At 40.7% G+C, this 15,648-nt stretch overlaps 9 non-coding genes across 9 annotated transcripts; 3 read left to right on the top strand and 6 right to left on the bottom strand.

Moving 5' to 3' along the window:
• Nucleotides 1–4,554: 4,554 nt before the first annotated feature.
• trnam-cau lies at nucleotides 4,555–4,626 on the bottom strand. The gene has a single exon. It is a non-coding gene; the product is annotated as a tRNA-Met (tRNA).
• A 6-nt stretch (nucleotides 4,627–4,632) lies between these two features.
• trnar-ccu lies at nucleotides 4,633–4,705 on the bottom strand. Its single transcript has one exon. It is a non-coding gene; the product is annotated as a tRNA-Arg (tRNA).
• Nucleotides 4,706–5,603: 898 nt separating this feature from the next.
• trnam-cau lies at nucleotides 5,604–5,675 on the bottom strand. The gene has a single exon. It is a non-coding gene; the product is annotated as a tRNA-Met (tRNA).
• A 6-nt stretch (nucleotides 5,676–5,681) lies between these two features.
• trnar-ccu lies at nucleotides 5,682–5,754 on the bottom strand. The gene has a single exon. It is a non-coding gene; the product is annotated as a tRNA-Arg (tRNA).
• Nucleotides 5,755–7,000: 1,246 nt separating this feature from the next.
• trnam-cau lies at nucleotides 7,001–7,072 on the bottom strand. Its single transcript has one exon. It is a non-coding gene; the product is annotated as a tRNA-Met (tRNA).
• Nucleotides 7,073–7,078: 6 nt separating this feature from the next.
• On the bottom strand, nucleotides 7,079–7,151 carry trnar-ccu. Its single transcript has one exon. It is a non-coding gene; the product is annotated as a tRNA-Arg (tRNA).
• A 6,345-nt stretch (nucleotides 7,152–13,496) lies between these two features.
• trnar-ccu lies at nucleotides 13,497–13,569 on the top strand. The gene has a single exon. It is a non-coding gene; the product is annotated as a tRNA-Arg (tRNA).
• Nucleotides 13,570–13,575: 6 nt separating this feature from the next.
• On the top strand, nucleotides 13,576–13,647 carry trnam-cau. The gene has a single exon. It is a non-coding gene; the product is annotated as a tRNA-Met (tRNA).
• Nucleotides 13,648–14,253: 606 nt separating this feature from the next.
• trnam-cau lies at nucleotides 14,254–14,325 on the top strand. Its single transcript has one exon. It is a non-coding gene; the product is annotated as a tRNA-Met (tRNA).
• Nucleotides 14,326–15,648: the final 1,323 nt, after the last annotated feature.

Below are 15,648 nucleotides of genomic sequence, written 5' to 3'. Positions count from 1 at the left end.
CTGTTTGCCAGTCTTTCTTGTTTGCTGGCCTGTTGCCTTGTTATTGTGGAGCCCTGAGTCGAGACTGGATTTAGTTTTCAAAGCCAAATGTGGAAGTTGTGGGAGTGATGGTCCTCCTGTTGACCCTCTGACTGGCTTCAGAAAGGTTTGGACATGTGCAGAATCTTGTTCAGAACGCGGTCTCATGATTGCATTAGGTGGTGTTGCAGCTGTGATTGTAATAGTAAAGGTAATGAGAAGTCACAGCATGTTTGCAGATGAAGGAAAGCCTGGAGCAAAAATGTTGTAGAGGCGAGGTATACAGCACAGAGATAAGATGTTATAGGTTCATATATAACATAAACATGTTCTGAAATCAATGCCTGAATGGCATTCTAAAAAAGTTGAAATGGGACAACATGCTCCTGTTTTAAAATACAAAGACAGATGTTCAAGTTTTGATCTTTAGTGCCCTCCATTTTTTGTCTTTCTGTTTCTTTTGTTGCACAAAGACCTTAACAACTATCAAAATAAAACAAGTGTTTTATATAAGGTTAGTGTTTTGTAGGCTACTTTTAAACAAAGAACCATAAAAGCTAAGAGACTCATCTTCCCACAAGCCATTGCAGCACTTCACACAAAGGTGTGAAAATGGCACACTTCTTCTTCATTTGAGGAGACAAAGGGAAAACCACTGGGGTCCTTGCGATGTGGAACAAGTAATAAAAGGGCCTGCCAATTCCACCACCATTGCAGCTGCCTTCCACTGTGTCTTTCATGCTCCAAGGGTCATCTGAAAGTTCAGCACAGTCAGCCCCTGGCTGGTCAAGTACAAAGGGTTAGTTTTGCTTCCTTTGGCATTGTCTAGACTCGAGTGCTGCAGAAGGCACACCAGTATCATCTGTTCTCCTGCTGCCAGAAGGACGATACAAGCCCTGCTCTAATCTTAACGCTGATTCGTGAAGCCATAAGTCTTTTAACTTGCTCAAACTGTGGAAGAATCATTGCTAGACAGACCTCTGTTCACTCCTGGATCTATCTGGACATCAGACTTTAATCGCTGTGATCACAGTTTTTTGTATTTGTTGAAAAGTGCATTTGCTGTCTTATTATCTGTTTATATGTTGTTGATTTACTTTGCTGTGTCCATTTATATCCAGTACAGTGCCTTAACCAACACAGACACCAGCTTTTGAATCAAAGTGAGGCCACTGGGTTTCTGTATAGAGAAGTTAGCATGAGGAGTTTGTTGCTGCAAACTTAAGTTTCTTTCTTTGCCACACTCATATACTTTCCATCTCCATGCTGAGAAAATTCCTCAATCATCAAATTCTCCTCAGTCAAATTCCTTGATCGTTGGTTGATCTAATGCTTCACACATTTCCCTTCCATAGAGAAAGTCAAGATTCACCTGGAAGCAATTTACCAATTCAGGACAGATTTAGGGAAAAAGTCTAATGGAAATGTATAAAAATATGCTTGACATATTATGACAAGACATTCAACCATTTTGTATGTAAAGACTTATGCGATGAACTAATGCCTAAATGTTGTGGGGGGTGAGACTATTCAACAGACCCCCATTATAATACATTTTGATCAACATGACATAAGCAACTGATAATGTAGGAAACAGCAGAGAATAGTACATATTCATTTGCATGGATGTACCAAAGCATTTGCAACTTTTTCAAAGAAATGAGAAACTGCTTTTTTTAAGTGCACAAGTGACACAATGATGTGAAGACTGAACAAGTAGTTTGAGAATTTCAATTCTGATCCGAGAAATTTACCAAAGCAACTGAGAAAAACTGTAAATTGAAAATTCTTTAACTGAGTGTCATTGATAACAATTTGTGCTTTTTTTGTTTAATAAAATGACAAATTTAAAGAGAAGTTGTCCGTGCTTATTGTGCATACAGACTGTAATAAGTGCTGGTTGCAAGGGTCAGTGTAAGATTTTGCACCTTCAGTGTATTTAAATGCAAATATTGATTCATCATTAGTAATCTGCTCGTTTTTGGTTGCCATTCCCTGTTATCAGAATAATCAATTAAATAGATAGATAGATAGATAGATAGATAGATAGATAGATAGATAGATAGATAGATAGATAGATCCGTTTCAGTTTCAACACCACTTTTCTCCACCTCTCTGAAAAACGAATCACATTGAAACACCAATTAAAGGCTCAGGAGTTGTGGGACTGCGCTCATTACCTCACAAACTTTTGGAACAAAACAGAGACCAAATTCATCAAACAAAAGTTTACAATGTTATTTCTGCAGTGCCGGTGTAATTTATCACGTTTAGGGAAGCTGTCACCCGTTAAGTGGATTGCCAGTAATTGTGGCTGGCCCACCTCTAAGCAGACGACTAAAGCGGCTCATCAGGGACAGCCTGCTGAAATGGAGGGGAGCGATCTCTTTATCCCTGGGCAGAGAATTGAAGGTGGCAATCTCTCTTTCTCTTAACTTGCCTGTCTCTTCTCAATGTTGTTTCTCTTTATTCTCTCTGCTAATGTCTGACAGCTCTGCCCTAAATGTAAAACAGATGGATTGTTATGGATGAGGTTGTTTGAAATCTTCTAAGAGTCACTAAATGCAGATGAATTTGTCCAAACATATCCCCCTATGAACTGTAACCACCCACCGCTCCCAAAGCCTTTTGGTGCTCCTATGGACTCATACTATCTTTTTATTTGACATCAGAGAATATTTTTGGAAATTATTCCCAAAAAGGCCTTGTTTTCTTCTATAAGCTGGGCTTTGTTGATATGAGAAGCAGAAATGTGATTTCTGACATTTCATCTGAAGCCTCTTTGTTGTCTTCCCGCGTTCACGCAGACTCGGGATGTTTGCATAATTTTGAAGGAAATTTAGAATCCAAAGCACGTTGATCTCTTCACACAGCAGCAGCAGGCTCTCAGACAGGCAACCGCAGTGCTTGATTTGTCCTGAACAAGCCGTGTGATGAGGAGCGCCTGGATGCCTGTATTAAAACCAACAGAAAGACAGAGCTTTTCCCAGGACTGCTTCAACTCTTATTATCTTAATTTTCAACCTGCAGAACAGTCAACATCCCCAAAAAAAAGTTGGGTTATGCATAATTTGTAGGTCTATTATGACACATGTTTACACCAGAGCCACCAACTCTCACGCAATCGGCGTGAGAGTCACGCAAATGACGCTTTTCACACGCACTCACACCACACCTCCCATTCCTCACCCATTTCTAGAAATTCAGCCAAGCACCTGCCCTAGCTACCTCTGATTGGCTGAATTGCAGGAAGACAGCCTGTTCTTGTCAAATCAGATCCCCCATGGGGAGGAGTTGTGCATGTCAGCTAGCTTACGAGGGTGAAGTCAGAACTGCCAACTCTCACGCAATCGGCGTGAGAGTCACGCAAATGACGAAGTCTCACTCCAAGGTTTTCTCACAAGTTGGCAGCCCTGGTTTACACTGATGATAAGACAGACTTCTAATGACAGTAAACCCAGTGAAAGGTTTAGTTAAACAACTAAAAGTTAGGTCTGCCAGTAACATTCAAGACAGGCCAATCAGAGCGACAAGACAAAATGAGGTAGTAGACATGTGCTGCTCCAGTGCTAACCTGAGCTATACAGGCTAGCATGACTATAGTGAAACTTACAGGTGGCTAAAATCCATGCCAAAGCCTAGACAAGCTTTCAGTGTGGCTCTGTACTTTGTGTTTTAATAAAGAAATATGGTCTCATAAAACTGACCCACATTATAGCAACATCCAAGCTAACCGCTACACTGGAGGCAGCCATTAGCATCGGCTCAACAAACTACCTAACTCTGCCTGTAGCTGCTGCTTCATTCTCCTCATATGACTCTGAATTGTCTGAACTGTATTCGGCTTAGGTGTTGTGGACTAAAGCTTTGCCTGATGACAGTCTGGCAATCTTTCTGCTTTGCAAGGTTACCTCCAATGATCCTCTCAGTTTAATCCAAACTTTTACTCTTTTTTTTGGCATCCCTTGTCATATACAGTAACTGTTTGTACATAGGCAGAGCTAGGTTCATGTTGCAAAGCAGATAAACAGGCTAGACTTCATGACTTTCATCAGGCAAATCCATCTTGCAAAGCTCCAATCTGAAACAACAGTTCCAGGTCTGACCCAACCAATCAGCTTAATTTAAGGAGAATGAGCTGGAAGCTTCAGGTGCAGCTTAACTGTAAAGTACTGACTGATTCCAGTGTAGCATTTAGCTTGCATGTAGCCATGTGGCATCAGAACTGGTCCACATTTCTTTATTTAAAAATAAAAAAAAGAGCAAAGAGCCACATTGACTGGTTCTTTTGGTGTCTTGAATGGAGAAAACAACTGTACTAGCAGAGGATGGTTTCGGCACTACACTGAACACAGCTCAGTGCGCACAGGTCACACATGTGAAGTGGAGGATCATGCAGTCCTTGTGTATCAAGAAGACAGTGACACGTCTGTCTCAGTAGGTGCCAAAAAATCTTGCTTATCCTGATTGATCAAATAGATGTTGCACTGTGACATACCACTGGCTTTCTCTGCCCGCAGGAGAAAACCAGTGTGCTAGCAGAGGATGGTTTCGATCCATCGACCTCTGGGTTATGGGCCCAGCACGCTTCCGCTGCGCCACTCTGCTGCAGATCACCCCAGATGGGACTTGAACCCACAATCCCTGGCTTAGGAGGCCAGTGCCTTATCCATTAGGCCACTGGGGCTATACCTGAGGGTTTTTGTGCACGTGTTCACATGCAGTGAGTTCCACAACAAAGCTCAGCTTACATTATTTCAAAAGATACACAGAAAAGAGCTTGGATGCTTAATGAGCTATGTAGCTAACATAGCTAAAGGCTATGCACACAAAACAGGAATGTCCAGACACACAAAGCAGATCAGTGAGCTTCTTATCTCTGTAACTGTGTAGCTAAATTGGCTTTAGCTATGTTAGCTATGCTAAACAGAAATGAAGAGGAACAGATTTAGAAGTATGCTCTCAAAGTCAATGAAAATGAATCACACATGCATCAGAGTCAGATACAGAACTTCTTTCTTTCCTGGTTTTTATGACAAACAGCACTAGCTGTGGCTTTGGCTCAATGAAAAACACCATCAATGTCTTTAGTTGGAAAGTGAGCGGTGCAGATTAGACATGACTCTAACATCCTCCTCATATGTCAGTTTTTTATAACTTTGAGACAAAAAACTTGTTAGACACTGGAAATGCTGACTCACCTTTGCATTTTTGTGGAAAGTTATTCCACAAAGCTGCAGTAGTTTATTTCTGCCATTCTTTTCAGTTTCATGCAGACTTGAGGACTCTGAATAATCGTGTGTGCTTGCTGATGCCTTGAGTGTGTATGTGCGCGTTTGCTCTATCTGACTGGTCGCTGAAGTCACGTGACACAGAAAACAGTGCAGCAGTGGACTTTTGAAAGAACAGACAGAGTGACTGCAAACAAACAGATGGGGTGCATGGTTAGACGCTTTTTAAAGTACTCATTTAATATCAATACTTTAAAAAAGTACTTGATACCAAATGAGTACTTTGTAAATATCGATGAAATCAATCCTGTTGAGACAAAGCAGTGTATAGCTATGTGGAGAAAACAAGTGTGCTAGCAGAGGATGGTTTCGATCCATCGACCTCTGGGTTATGGGCCCAGCACGCTTCCGCTGCGCCACTCTGCTACAAATCACCCCAGATGGGACTCGAACCCACAATCCCTGGCTTAGGAGGCCAGTGCCTTATCCATTAGGCCACTGGGGCTTCACATGTGCCCCCTCCAGCACTTCTCTCCATATTCAGTGAGTTCCACAACAAAGCAGCAACATGGGGAGCACAATGGCTGCTTTCAAATGACGTAACAGTGGCCCCTGCGGCCACCGTGGCAGGGAGAGAGGCTGTTTCTCAGCCAAGGAATGATCCTTGAATGGCTGAGGATACTACGTCATTGGCTGCCGCTGGAGAACTTTTCCAATTTAGAGGATCCTTGAAACTTTGACTGGACAGACTCCTTCAAAGAGAGAATTTCCAAGGATTCACTTATGGATTCTTTGCTTGCAGGAAGTACCCACAATCCAATGCACACAGTTTTCCTCCTCTTAAAAAAAACAAAAAACAAAAAAAAACAAAAAATTGTGCAATATCAGAGAGAAACCAGGTCCTCAAACACTCAATACACTTTTAAATGTCCTGTTTCCACTGTAAATATGATATCATCGTTATTGTATGGCATCAACGTAAAGCTGGACGGGTAAAAGTCACGCCATAGAATATGATTAAAGTTTATTATATAATTATTAGTGCTGTCAAATGGCTAAAATTTTTAATAAGATTAATCACAGGGTTGCTGTGAATTAATTTGGATTAATCATGATTAAATATCATTCATTTTTAATCTATACTAATTGCATTTCATTTTGCATAAGCAAACAGACTCAAGAAAAAAGGGAATATATATGCCAGGGCTTTTTAATCACAAATTCAACTGGACCAAATTTTTGTTTTGACTTATTTTTCTTTGTACTCAAATTTCCTATTGAGAGGGCCAACGTGCTGTTTAGGGTCTTCCATATCGAGTTAGTCGATCACTACCAGATCAACGGCCCATTTATGCATGCGCGGCGGCATGCTCGACAGTAACCCTACAAACTGCCCGAAATGCGTTGCCAGAGACGTTTTAGGGATTTTGAGTCATTCTGTGCTGTAGATGGGTTAATTGCATTGAAATTTTTAATCAGATTAATCACGATGATGTATTAATCTGCATGAACTCGTTAATTTTGACAGCCCTAATAATTATAAAATATGATGAATATGATCTTATGATAATATAACTATTACTAATATGACTTAGCTAAAGCTAAGCTCACAAAATAGCTATGTAAAGTAGGAAGGTATGTTAACTACAAAGCGACAGTAGCTGTAGCTATGCTTGCTAAAACTGATGTTGCTAAAGCTAACTTTGCTATAGATGCACCGGTGCACAGCTGTGTGGAGAAAACATGTGTGCTAGCAGAGGATGGTTTCGATCCATCGACCTCTGGGTTATGGGCCCAGCACGCTTCCGCTGCGCCACTCTGCTGCAAATCACCCCAGATGGGACTCGAACCCACAATCCCTGGCTTAGGAGGCCAGTGCCTTATCCATTAGGCCACTGGGGCTTCACATGTACCCTCCCTAGCATGTCTCTCCATATGCAGTGATTTCCACAACAAAGCAGCAACATGGGGAGCACAATGGCTGCTTTCAAATGACATGAGTGAGCTTAAATTGGCCAGATTCCATGTCTGTTACCAGACAAGTCCATCTTGCAATGCTCCAATCTGAAATGACTGTACTTGGTCTGAAAACAGACCTGATGTAGCAGTTCACTTGGATGTTGCTTTAGTATTGCAGTGGTTTATCAGATATAGACAGCATTTCTTTATTCAAAGAGTGGCAAAGAGTCACAATTTGAGAATATGTAAACATGGGTTTTTTATAATCCTTATTTCTTCTGAATGTCATTTTCGTTATTTCTTTTTATTCTGTTTTTAATATGTCATTTTAAATGTCCTTTTGTTGTTTTTAAATGCTCTTAATTATACAAATGCTCTATTTTAACTCTGTAAAGCACTGAGTTGCTCTATGCATGAATGCTACAGTATTATCAAACTTGCCTTTCCTTTTCTCACTCCAGGAGGCAACATAAGGCTTCCACTGTGGGGGATAAAGACAGACATAATGGCATGCCAATGGCAATATGCATTTTGAGATCCTGAGCCAGTAAAACAAGCTAGTAGCTGGTTAGTGTGAGGAGTGAAAACAGCTGTCGGGACATGCAACCTCTGCCAGGTGGAATAAAGAGAAGAAGAAAGTCTGTTTAGACTCTGTGTTGTGCATTTGACTATCGGGGTCTGCTGCTGTGTTCTGCAGAGTTACAGAGAGATGGTAATACCTGACTGCAGCTCTCTAAAGTGATTTAATTCCCTTGTGTCATTACGCTGGCATTGAGCGTTGATTTGCTTTGTAGAGTTTTGTTCCTGCACAGAGAACTGTTTGTTTATGAGCCTCTCTGCAGCCAGTTTTAACAGAAAGCTCTGTTTTCTTTGGGTTTTCATGTGTGTGGGTTTGTTGTTAACAAAGTTGTACCAGTTTAAGATTTGAGCAAACTTTGCAGAAAGAAAAAAAGCAGAGACTGGCAGCAGAGCTCATTTCTTTCATTATCTTTTTCATATAGTAAAGCTTTCTCTAAGGGTTTGTGATGTGGTTTATGTGTCGAATATCACGCCTACAATCATATCTTAAAGTATTTCTGCCCTAAAAATCCATGGAAAGAGAGGTAAAGCTTGTAAAAGAGTAATAATTTAGGCTCCGCATAAAAGCCCAATTGCAGTTTTATCTTGAAATTACCCTCCACTTTAAGGAAGAGAAGGCAGATATGCACTCGCCCTCCTCCCTCGATCACACAGATAAAGAGACGGGGGCCGGCTCTCAGCGGACCCAATATAGTTTGATTTACCTTCAGTCGTTTTAAAAGGGGAGCACAATATTCCCCCTAATGTGAATTGAAAAGCACTGGAGGAGAAAATCATTTCATCACTCGATCTGTGATGGTGTCAGCAGAGGGAGCGAGGATTGACTAATATGTGAGTGTGTGTGGCAGACAGTCGTTTGGCTGGATCCACGGAGGATAAATGATTACCTCTGTTAAGATGGAGCTTTGAGCTGAAGAGACTGTGTGATGCTGCGATATTGAAGGCCCGGTGTGAATCCTATCGACCACACTGCATCATCACCCACTCAGGCTGCCTTCATAGAGACCTGTTAGCTGCACACAGAGCTGCTCCTCCTTGATATTGAGTTTGCTTTCTTACACACAGCTAAAGTTTTCAGTTTTTAAAGTCTTTGCATTTGTCATCATATGAGTCCTTCTAATTAAACTGATGTGTTTACAGACTGAAGCTTTATTCCCTTATAATAATTGCTTTGTTTTCAACCCCATGTTCTCTGGGTGCAGCTTCAGTGTTAGAGTGCATTCAGACTCCTTCACTTCATCCAGTTTTGTTGATTTATCCCGATGCTATTCATTTAAATACATTTTTTACTGTCATTAATCTACACTCAGTACCACATAAGTAAAGAATAAAAACAGATTCTAGTCAAATTTATTTACAAGTATTTTTCAATACAATGCAACAAGCTTTGCACACCTGAAATGGGGGAATTCCCTGGAATCCTTTTTTCAAAATCCTCTCAGGCTCAGTCCAGTTGGATGGGCACCGTCAGCGTACAGCCATTTTCAGCAGGCCTGCCCAAAGAATTGGCTTAAAAACTAGAGAATGGGCCCTCCCCTGCTGTGATTTATTGATGAAATCAGTGCACATGTGTGTTAGCATCCTGGCTGTGTGTCAACCAGTTGTTGGGTTCTGATGTTGACATTATTTATTTGTGCCACTTTAATCCCTCATTTCTGCCCCTTTCTGCCACTTGTCACCCATTTCTGCAACCTTTTACCCATTTTTGCCACTTTTCATCAAATTTGGCCACTTTTTAGCCCAATTTTCACCATTGTATCTGGCAATTTTTGCCACATTTTACCACCCTGAACCCATTCAGTTACTTCTGGTCCCATTTAGCCACTTTTAACCAATTTTTTGAAAACCACTTTTCACCCATTTTTACATCTCTTTAACCCAATTTTCAGTACTTTCTTAGGCCATTCTTGCAAGATATCTGCCTCTCTTTACCCATTTTAGATACTTTTGCCCCTTTTTGCATCTCTTTAACCCATCCTTACTTCTGTTAACCCCTTTTTTACACAATTGTGCCCCCTGTTTTTACTCTTTGACCCCTTTTCATCACTTCATCCAGCCATTTTTTCCTCTTTTTGCCACTTTTAATGCCTTTGTGCCGCTCTTTAACACCTTTTCATTTCTTTATCTGGCCACTTTTGCTAGATTTTGCCACTTCCAACACCTTCTCGATACTTTTCACTCATTTTTACCACTCTTTAGCCCCATTTATTTTCACTACTTTATCTAACCATTTCCAACACTTTTTTTACTCTTGACCCAGTATGGATACTTTTGGACCCTTTCTGCTGCCTTAAACCCATTTTTGATACTTTTGCCACTTTTATCCCATTTTTGTCTTTGGCCCATTTTTTTCAACTCGATCCTGCAATTTTTGCAACATACCATTCTTAACCTGTTTTTGATACCCTTATCCCCCTTTTCTTGTCACTTTTAACCCATTTTGTCACTCTTTGACACCTTTTCCCTACTTAATCTAGCCATTTTTACAACATTTCTGTCACCTTGAACCCATTTTTTTAATTCTTTTTTCACTTTTAACCAATTTTTGCCACTTTTTTAGCCCAATTGAATTTTTTTTATCTGTCCATTTTGATAACATTTTGCAACTTCGAACACCTTTACAGTTTTTTCCAATTGCTTACACACTAAAATGACATGCATAGAACAATTATTCAAACTGACACACAGAGAGCAAAACCTCTTCGCAAGTCTCCAAAACTCTAACATTTTCCGCTTTACACACATCTTGCAATTCAAAATGGCACTTTTTAAATGCACTGAACGCGGTTCTCTGCATAAGACACAACAATCTGACATAAAGTCATATGTTTGCCATTTCAAAACACTGCCATTCAAAATGACACTACATGAGCTAATTGGCCAACATATGTGCCACCTGGCCAAACACCCCAATGGTTAATTGTTAGCACTTCAATCAGGAAGTAAGCACTATAAAAAGACCACAGGTGAGCACTGTTCTTACAACAACAATGAAAGACGTTGCAGAGAGAGGAAGAGGAAGAGGAAGAGGGAGGGTGAGAATGAGAGGGGGAGAAAGAGTGAGAGGTAGGGGGAGTGTTGGGAGAGGAGTTCATGGCCAAAGAAGACAACAACTTTCAAATGAAATCAGACCAACCTTAGTTGGCTTGTGCAGGCTATGGAAGAAGCATGTGATGAAATTGATGTGGGTGCAATTCAGGGATGATAAGGCACTCAAGGCGCTTCCTCCCTCAATGTCTGGCAAGGGAAGATATTGCCTGTGATATGAACGAGGCGTTGTAGCCAGACCCAGCTGTGCCGCAAGATGCTGCCTAATTATTTTTCTTGCCTCTTTTTTTCTATATATTTTTCTGCACATTTTTTCTGCAATTTTCTTTTTCAGTTTACTGTTTCTTGTGAGCATATTTTTGTTCATTCAAATGTAAATATATCTGCTGTGCATATTTGCACTGACTTGTTTGGTGAAAAACTGAAAAATAAATGTTTCAACAGCTTTTGTGTCTGCAAATATTTCTGTGAAAGTGAACAATCTGAAGAATTTTCTACAGATTGAACTATTTTAGTACTATGGCAAGGCATACTAAAGATGAGAGTGCTTTTCATTATGCCCAACAGTGTGTAGTTGGTTAGACAAAAATCTGGTAATATGAATGAAGTGTGTGCAATTTGGTGCAAAAGTTTGATTATGATAATGCTATATGTAGTTTTGGTTGCAGTGCCTCATTTTGCAGGATATATGAGGTATTTTGCAGTTTGGGTGTGTGGTTTTGTGAATTGTATTAAGTATTTTAATAAAACCAGCCTAGTTTGCAAACTAGGCTGGTTTTATGAATTGGAAAAAACTGTAAGATGCTTTTCACTTAGTTTTGCCACTCTTAAGCCCCATTTCCATTACAATATCTAGTAATTTTTTGCAACATTCTTGCCTCTCTTTTAAACTCTTTTTGCCAACTTTTGGCCCCTCCAACCCATTTTCACCACTCTTTACGTTTTGCCATTCTTTACCTCTTTCACTCTCTTTCTTGCCATTTCCACCTGTATTTGCCATCTGCTGGTAAAAACTCCTGCAAGTCATCCGAGGTCGTTTTTGAGTTTCATACACATTATGAAATTGTAGATTCCAAGCATTCAAACGGTCTATCATATACCTTAATCTGAGCATATTTTACAAAGATATGCTCATTTGAATGTTAACTTCTAGTTTCTGTTTGTTCTGAGAAAACCAGGCTCAGAGTTTCAGGACTTTTCATACCTTCAGGCAGGCCAGGTAATGGACGTGAACAATAGGGCCACATTTACATAAAGTCCACCCAAACCAAGCTTCTGAATCGAACTGGTGACGCTCATCAAAATATTCCCATAGGAAATCCGCCTTCATCAAACTTTCACTGTCAAGTGATCCTGAAGTTGTCCCAAGTCTCTTGATAGTTCTTGACACTTCTTCATCGTCTCTTCTACTTTTCTTCACTGTGGGGTGCATCTTGAGGCTTGTTGATAAAGGTGATTACTAGAAACAGCGTTTGAGCCATGTGGTGTTTGTATTGTTCATCTCAATGGGCGAAACTGGGAACAATGGCAAGCTGAGTGGCCAATTATCGCCCAGCAGTTTTGCTTTCCCCTCAGTCTCCCTGCAGCAACTCAGAAAACAGGGCATTTTAAAACACAAAATTAATGCTTTTAAATATCACATTTGTGTTACTTTTTTCATCAGTGAGTAGTTTAAATGTTGGGCTTACATGAAATGAGATAAAAAGAAAAAATGATAATTTTGAAGAAAACGATTTTGTATCCATTTTTCTCAACCACCGGAATGCTGACTTGCAGGAACTTTATCTGGCTTCAGTCACATATGGCTTTTAGTACAACCTAACCCAACTCTGTGTGGTATGATTCTGAAAGTAACATCACTCACTCAGTCAGTCAGTCAGGCACGGACAGAGCCATGTGTTGGGCTGAACTCAGTTGTCAGGCAAAAATACGTATGGTGATTTTTATTTTAATGTCTTATTTTGTGTGTTTGTATCTTTGAAGCTTTAGTTTCTTCAGCAAAAGTTGATCCTGTTTACTCCTTACTTCTAAAATGTTAATCCTATAGTATCTGATCTTAAATAAAGCTGAAAAACACCACTGTTAATTGTGTTTCCCTTCATAAGAAAGGATAAAAACCTATTCAAGATTTTTGAATCCAGGTTATTAGATGTTTAAAAGCAGTATTTGAAATTCTGCTGAGTGTCTGTGTTTTTGCTGTAGGTGTAGGATAGAGAAAGCCTTGTAGTATCTTCAGTATGCACTCTCATCTCCTCAGGATGGCCCTCAGGGGACGATCATTTCAAAAGGGCAGTGACCAAACAAGATACTATATGTATCTCTGCTGACGTTACCATAGCAACACAGGATGTAGGGTGTGTGCTGTGGCATCTCTGAGCGTCTTTAGTATTAAAAAAAAGTGAACAGACCCAGATATGTGTCTTTTCATCTTGAAGGAAGATGAGTTTCTATTTATAACATTTAATGTATGTATGTGAATGTGAATACAACTGAGGGAGAAGTCTGTTGGTGACAATAATGAAGGTTCTGTTACTCCCACAGTGACCTCAAAGGCCATTGTTGTGTCATTCAAAGGCACCCATTGTGCTCCCCATGTTGGTGCTTTGTTGTGGAACTCACTGCATGTGAAACAATGTGCAGGGAGAAAAGTGCTGAGGTGTAGCCCCAGTGGCCTAATGGATAAGGCACTGGCCTCCTAAGCCAGGGATTGTGGGTTCGAGTCCCACCTGGGGTGATTTGCAGCAGAGTGGCGCAGCGGAAGCGTGCTGGGCCCATAACCCAGAGGTCGATGGATCGAAACCATCCTCTGCTAGCACACTGGTTTTCTCCACACTGGGAAACTTCCAACTATTTGAGAAGGGCATGATATTCCAAATGATTCTCAGAGGTTGGTGGAATGAACATTCTATACATCACAGCTTAGCTTTAGCTACCTAGCTACGTTATCTGTAGCAACATCAGTTTTGGCAGACATAGCTACAGCTACTGTAGCTCTGTAATTAACATACCGTCCTAGTTTACATATCTGCTATGTGAGCTTAGCTTTAGCTAAGTTTGCTACACTTCTCCATTATCTACAGCCAAGTTAGTGTAGCAACATGAGCTTAAGCAAACATCGCTAACGCTAACTTAGCTACACAGTTACAGAGATAAGAAGCTCAAGGATCTTATTTGTGTGTTTGGACATTCCTGCTTTGTGTGCATAGCCTTTAGCTGTGTTAGCTACATAGCTCATTAAGTATCCAAGCTCTTTTCTGTGTGTCTTTTGGAGTAATGTAAGCTGAGCTTTGTTGTGGAACTCACTGTATGTGAACACATGCACAAAAGTGCTGAGGTGTAGCCCCAGTGGCCTAATGGATAAGGCACTGGCCTCCTAAGCCAGGGATTGTGGGCTCGAGTTCCACTTGGGGTGGTTTGTAGCAGAGTGGCGCAGCGGAAGCGTGCTGGGCCCATAACCCAGAGGTCGATGGATCGAAACCATCCTCTGCTAGCACACTAGTTTTCTCAACACAGCTGTGCACTGCTTTGTCTCAGCAGGATTCATTTCATATCCTGGGAAACCTCCGACCATTTCAGAAGATCAGGATATTCCAAATAATACTCAGAGGTTGGTGGAATGAACATTCTATACATCACAGCTTAGCTTTAGCTATGTAAGCTTTGTAGCAAAGTTAGCTTTAGCAACATCAGTTTTAGCAGACATAGCTACAACTACTGTAGCGCTGTTGTTAATGTACCTTCCTTGTTTACATAGCTGCTGTGTGAGCTTAGGGTTAGTCACGTTTGCTACACTGCTCCATTATCTCTAGCCAAGTTAGCTGTAGCAACACAAGCTTAGACAGACATAGCTAAAGCTTACATAGCTACACAGTTACAGAGATAAGAAGCTCACGGATCTGCTTTGTGTGTTTGGACATTCCTGCTTTGTGTGCATAGCCTTTAGCTATGTTAGCTACATAGCTCAGTAAGCATCCAAGCCCTTTTCTGTGTATCTCTTGGAGTAATATAAGCTGAGCTTTGTTGTGGAACTCACTGCATGTGGACACGTGCACAGAACAGGTAGCTCCAGTGGCCTAATGGATAAGGCACTGGCCTCCTAAGCCAGGGATTGTGGGTTTGAGTCCCATCTAGGGTGATCTGCAGCAGAAGCATGCTGGGCCCATAACCCAGAGGTCAATGGATTGAAACCATCCCCTGCTGGCACACTTGTTTTCTCCACACTGCTTTGTCTCAACAGGATTGATTTCATATCCTGGGAAACCTCCAACCATTTCAGAAGGTCAGGATATTCCAAATAATTCTCAGAGGTTGGTGGGATGAATGTTTTGTACATCACAGCTTCGCTTTAGCTTCGTTAGCAATGTAGCTACGTTATCTATAGCTAAGATAGCTGTAGCAACATCAGCTTTAGCAGCAGATGCTGCTCTGCTAGCCTTGGATTGCACTCCTTTGTCTCTGCTTTCTCAATGACCTGTCATTCTTAATGCAGCAGTGGTGTATTCTGGCGCTTTCTTGATGCCCTTTAATTTAAATACATTTTGTATGAGAATGCAAATCCTTTCATAGTTTTTCTCTTTATATGACAACCTGTTCAGGATTTCTGGTGAAATATAAAGCCTCGTGTTTATAAAACCAGTGATTATCATCCAACCACAGCTATCATTAGTGGTTAAAATACTGAACATTACATTGGCTTACAATAATTGCCTTATAAGTCAGTGTCTGAATGTACTTGTCATAAAAAGATGTATCCAATTTCAAGCCTGCTGACTGATCCTGTTGGATACAGACACACCTTGCAGCTCCAGTGGCT

This window comes from Cheilinus undulatus, linkage group 11, assembly GCF_018320785.1.
Source record: "Cheilinus undulatus linkage group 11, ASM1832078v1, whole genome shotgun sequence".
Lineage (NCBI taxonomy): Eukaryota > Metazoa > Chordata > Actinopteri > Labriformes > Labridae > Cheilinus > Cheilinus undulatus.
The sequence above is the reverse complement of the archived record's forward strand: the minus strand, read 5'-3'. Positions and strand labels throughout refer to the sequence as shown.